Consider the following 6000-nt stretch of genomic DNA (forward strand, 5'->3'; position numbering starts at 1 on the left):
ACTCCAATTTGCATACCGCCCCAACAGATCCACAGATGATGCAATCTCTATTGCACTCCACACTGGCCTTTCCCACCTGGACAAGAGGAACACCTATGTGAGAATGCTATTCATTGACTACAGCTCAGCGTTCAACACCATAGTGCCCACTAAGCTCATCACTAAGCTAAGGATCCTGGGACTAAACACCTCCCTCTGCAACTGGATCCTGGACTTCCTGACGGGCCGCCCCCAGGTGGTAAGGGTAGGTAACAACACATCTGCCACACTGATCCTTAACATGGGGGCCCCTCAGGGGTGCATCCCTGTACTCCCTGTTCACCCATGACTGCATGGCCAGGCACGACTCCAACACCTTCATTAAGTTTGCCGACGACACAACAGTGGTAGGCCTGATCACCGACAACGATGAGACAGCCTATAGGGAGGAGGTCAGAGACCTGGCAGTGTGGTGCCAGGATAACAACTTCTCCCTCAATGTGATCAAGACAAAGAAGATGATTGTGGACTACAGGAAAAAAAAGAGGACTGAGCACGCCCCCATTCTCATCGACGGGGCTGTAGTGGAACAGGTTGAGAGCTTCAAGTTCCTTGGCGTCCACATCACCAACAAACTATTATGGTCCAAACACACCAAGACAGTTGTGAAGAGGGCACGACAAAGCCTATTCCCCCTCAGAAGACTGAAAACATTTGGCATGGGTCCTCAGATCCTCAAAAAGTTATACAGCTGCACCATCGAGAGCATCCTGACTGGTTGCATCACCGCCTGGTATGGCAACTGCTTGGCCTCCGACCGCAAGGCACTACAGAGGGTAGTGCGTACGGCCCAGTACATCACTGGGGACAAGCATCCTGCCATCCAGGACCTCTATACCAGGCAGTGTCAGAGGAAGGCCCTCAAAATTGTCAAAGACTCCAGCCACCCTAGTCATAGACTGTTCTCTCTGCTATTGCATGCAAGCGGTACCGGAGCGCCAAGTCTAGGTCCAAAAGGCTTCTCAACAGCTTCTACCCCCAAGCCATAAGACTCCTGAACAGCTAATCATGACTACCTGGACAATTTGCACTGCCCCCCCACCCCGTCCCCCTTTTTTTACTCTGCTGCTACTCTGTTTATTATTTATGCAGTCACTTTACCTCTACCCACATGTACATATTACCTCAATTACCTCGACTAGCCGGTGCCCGCGCACATCGACTCTGCACCGGTACCCTCCTGTATATACAGTGAGGGAAAAAAGTATTTGATCCCCTGCTGATTTTGTACGTTTGCCCACTGACAAAGACATGATCAGTCTATCATTTTAATGGTAGGTTTATTTGAACAGTGAGAGACAGAATAACAACAAAAAAATCCAGAAAAACGCATGTAGAAAATGTTATAAATTAATTTGGATTTTAATGAGGGAAATAAGTATTTGACCCCTCTGCAAAACATGACTTAGTACTTGGTGGCAAAACCCTTGTTGGCAATCACAGAGGTCAGACGTTTCTTGTAGTTGGTCACCAGGTTTGCACACATCTCAGGAGGGATTTTGTTCCACTCCTCTTTGCAGATCTTCTCCAAGTCATTAAGGTTTCGAGGCTGACGTTTGGCAACTCGAACCTTCAGCTCCCTCCACAGATTTTCTATGGGTTTTAGGTCTGGAGATTGGCTAGGCCACTCCAGGACCTTAATGTGCTTCTTCTTGAGCCACTCCTTTGTTGCCTTGGCCGTGTGTTTTGGGTCATTGTCATGCTGGAATACCCATCCACGACCCATTTTCAATGCCCTGGCTGAGGGAAGGAAGTTCTCACCCAAGATTTGACGGTACATGGCCCCGTCCATCATCCCTTTGATGCGGTGAAGTTGTCCTGTCCCCTTAGCAGAAAAACACCCCCAAAGCATAATGTTTCCACCTCCATGGTTGACGGTGGGGATGGTGTTCTTGGGGTCATAGGCAGCATTCCTCCTCCTCCAAACACGGCGAGTTGAGTTGATGCCAAAGAGCTCGATTTTGGTCTCATCTGACCACAACACTTTTACCCATCTCTCCTCTGAATCATTCAGATGTTAATTGGCAAACTTCAGACGGCCCTGTATATGTGCTTTTTGAGCAGGAGGACCTTGCGGGCGCTGCAGGATTTCAGTCCTTCACGGCGTAGTGTGTTTCCAATTGTTTTCTTGGTGACTATGGTCCCAGCTGCCTTGAGATCATTGACAATATCCTCCCGTGTAGTTCTGGGCTGATTCCTCACCGTTCCCATGATCATTGCAACTCCACGAGGTGAGATCTTGCATGGAGCCCCAGGCCGAGGGAGATTGACAGTTATTTTGTGTTTCTTCCATTTGCGAATAAATCGCACCAACTGTTGTCACCTTCTCACCAAGCTGCTTGGCGATGGTCTTATAGCCCATTCCAGCCTTGTGTAGGTCTACAATCTTGTCCCTAGACATCCTTGGAGAGCTCTTTGGTCTTGGCCATGGTGGAGAGTTTGGAATCTGATTGATTGATTGCTTCTGTGGACAGGTGTCTTTCATACAGTGAACAAGCTGAGATTAGGAGCACTCCCTTTAAGAGTGTGCTCCTAATCTCAGCTCGTTACCTGTATAAAAGACACCTGGGAGCCAGAAATCTTTCTGATTGAGAGGGGGTCAAATACTTATTTCCCTCATCAAAATGCAAATCAATATATAATATTTTTGACATGCGTTTTTCTGGATTTTTTTGTTGTTATTCTGTCTCTCACTGTTCAAATAAACCTACCATTAAAATTATAGACTGATCATTTCTTTGTCAGTGGGCAAACATACAAAAGCAGCAGGGGAGCAAATACTTTTTTCCCTCACTGTAGCTTCCCTACTGTTATTTTATTTTACTGCTGCTCTTTAGTTATTTGCTTTTATTTTTTTTGCCTAAAACCTTTTTATTTGTTTTACTTTGCAAAGGTCGGTTAAGGGCTTGTAAGTAAGCATTTCACTGTAAAGTCTACACCTGTTGTATTCGGTTTGATTTGATTTGATTTGAAATGCTCTGGAGGTTATTTCTCTGTCTGAATGGCTGGGCTTAATGTGAAAACAGACAGAGATTATACTTTTAACCCTCGTATATCAAAGTGCCCTCCACATAGCATTCCTCCACTAACACTCAATAGGGTTAAAAGTCAACGGTGAGAGCTGCTCTCGATGAGTCTCACAATCTGCAGTACTGAGCTATTGGACTACACTTGGGAGCACGTGACCACAGAGAAAGCCTCCAGGTACTATGATACTTTATTGTTTCTTTCTTTGAATACAAACAATCAACAAAACTCCAGAGGGCCACAGAATGTGACTAACCAATAGAAAAAGCATATTCTGTGCATCATCTAGTTTGAATTCTTACATTTGTGCACAGATATTGTTGGGTATGCCGCACCAGAGGAGGCTGGTGGGAGGAGCTATAGGAGGACGGGCTCATTGTAATGGCTGGAATGGAATATTGAACCGCTGTAGTTTACAACAATTATAGTTTCTGAGGTGGAAGTTGGGAGAGTTATATTTGGGAGTTGTGGTGAGGGAGGCCCCGCTCTCTCCTTTCCCAGATGTTTAGTTCATTTCATTCCGATCTCCTCTGCATTATTGTAGCCATCTGCTGCAGCCTGTCAACTATGCCTCTGCCTATCCCTGTTCTCTCCTCTCCGCACAGGCTACACAAACGCCTCACACCGCGTGGCTGCTGCCTCTCTAACCTGGTGGTCCCTGCACGCACGACCCACGTGGAGTTCCAGGTCTCAGGCAGCCTCTGGAACTGCCGTTCTGCTGCCAACAAGGCAGAGTTCATCTCAGCCTATGCTACCCTCCAGTCCCTCGACTTCTTGGCGCTGACGGAAACATGGATTACCACTGAAAACACTGCTACTCCTGCTGCTCTCTCCTCGTCTGACCATGTGTTCTCGCATACCCCGAGAGCATCTGGTCAGCGGGGTGTGGCACAGGAATCCTCATCTCTCCCAAGTGGACATTCTCAATTTTTCCCCTGACCCATCTGTCTATCTCCTCATTTGAATTCCATGCTGTCACAGTCACTAGCCCATTTAAGCGTAATATCCTTGTCATCTATCGCCCTCCAGGTTCCCTTGGAGAGTTCATCAATGAGCTTGACGCCTTGATAAGTTCCTTTCCTGAGGATGGCTCACCCCTCACAGTTCTGGGGGATTTCAACCTCCCTACGTCTACATTTGACTCATTTCTCTCTGCCTCCTTCTTTCCACACCTCTCCTCTTTTGACCTCACCCTCTCACCGTCCCCCCCTACTCACAAGGCAGGCAATACGCTTGACCTCATCTTCACTAGATGCTGTTCTTCTACTAATCCTACTGTAACTCCCCTCCAAGTCTCCGACCACTACTTTGTATCCTTTTCTCTCTCCCTCTCCTCCAACACTACTCACTCTGCCCCTACACAGATGGTAATGTGCCGTCGCAACCTTCGCTCTCTCTCTCCCGCTACTCTCTCCTCTTCCATCCTATCATCTCTTCCCTCTGCTCAATCCTTCTCCCTCCAATCTCCTGATTCTTCCTCCTCAACCATCCTCTCCTGCCTTTCTGCATCCTTTGACTCTCTATGTCCCCTATCCTCCCCTCCAGCTCCGTGGCTTGATGACTCATTGCGAGCTCACAGAACAGGGCTCCGGGCAGCCGAGCGGAAATGGAAGAAAACTAGACTCCCTGCGGACCTGGCATCTTTTCACTCCCTCCTCTCTACATTCTCTTCATCTGTTTCTGCTGCTAAGGCCACTTTCTACCACTCTAAATTCCAAGCATCCGCCTCTAACCCTAGGAAGCCCTTTGCCACATTCTCCTCCCTGCTGACCTTCTTGATCCAAACCAGTCAGGTTTCAAGACTGGTCATTCAACTGAGACTGCTCTTCTCTGTGTCACGGAGGCTCTCCGCACTGCTAAAGCTAACTCTCTCTCCTCTGGTCTTGTCCTTCTAGACCTGTCTGCTGCCTTTGATACTGTGAACCATCAGATCCTCCTCTCCACCCTCTCCGAGCTGGGCATCTCCGGCGCGGCTCACTCTTGGATTGCGTCCTACCTGACCGGTCGCTCCTACCAAGTGGCGTGGCGAGAAGCTGTCTCCGCACCACGTGCTCTCACCACTGGTGTCCCCCAGGGCTCAGTTCTAGGCCCTCTCCTATTCTCGCTAAACACCAAGTCACTTGGCACTGTCATATCCTCACATGGCCTCTCCTATCATTGCTACGCTGACGACACACAACTAATCTTCTCCTTTCCCCCTTCTGATAACCAGGTGGCGAATCGCATCTCTGCATGTCTGGCAGACATATCAGTATGGATGACGGATCACCACCTCAAGCTGAACCTCAGCAAGACGGAGCTGCTCTTCCTCCCGGGGAAGGACTGCCCGTTCCATGATCTCGCCATCACGGTTGACAACTCCGTTGTGTCCTCTTCCCAGAGTGCGAAGAGCCTTGGCGTGACCCTGGACAACACCCTGTCGTTCTCCGCTAACATCAAGGCGGTGACCCGATCCTGTAGGTTCATGCTCTACAACATTCGGAGAGTACGACCCTGCCTTACACAGGAAGCGGCACAGGTCCTAATCCAGGCACTTGTCATCTCCCGTCTGGATTACTGCAACTCGCTGTTGGCTGGGCTCCCTGCCTGTGCCATTAAACCCCTACAACTCATCCAGAATGCCGCAGCCCGTCTGGTGTTCAACCTTCCCAAGTTCTCTCACGTCACCCCGCTCCTCCGCACACTCCACTGGCTTCCAGTTGAAGCTCGCATCTGCTACAAGACCATGGTGCTTGCCCTACGGAGCTGTGAGGGGGAACGGCACCTCCGTACCTTCAGGCTCTGATCAGTCCCTACACCCAAACGAGGGCATTGCGTTCATCCACCTCTGGCCTGCTGGCCCACCTACCTCTGCGGAAGCATAGTTCCCGCTCAGCCCAGTCAAAACTGTTCGCTGCTCTGGCACCCCAATGGTGGAACAAGCTCCCTCACGAC

General features: G+C 49.4%; 1 protein-coding gene across 5 annotated transcripts in view; it reads right to left on the minus strand.

Moving 5' to 3' along the window:
* elmo1 (engulfment and cell motility 1 (ced-12 homolog, C. elegans)) overlaps positions 1–6000 on the minus strand; it is a 191106-nt gene that overhangs the window by 66293 nt on the left and 118813 nt on the right. The window lies entirely within an intron of this gene.

Source organism: Coregonus clupeaformis, chromosome 8 (assembly GCF_020615455.1).
Source record: "Coregonus clupeaformis isolate EN_2021a chromosome 8, ASM2061545v1, whole genome shotgun sequence".
Lineage (NCBI taxonomy): Eukaryota > Metazoa > Chordata > Actinopteri > Salmoniformes > Salmonidae > Coregonus > Coregonus clupeaformis.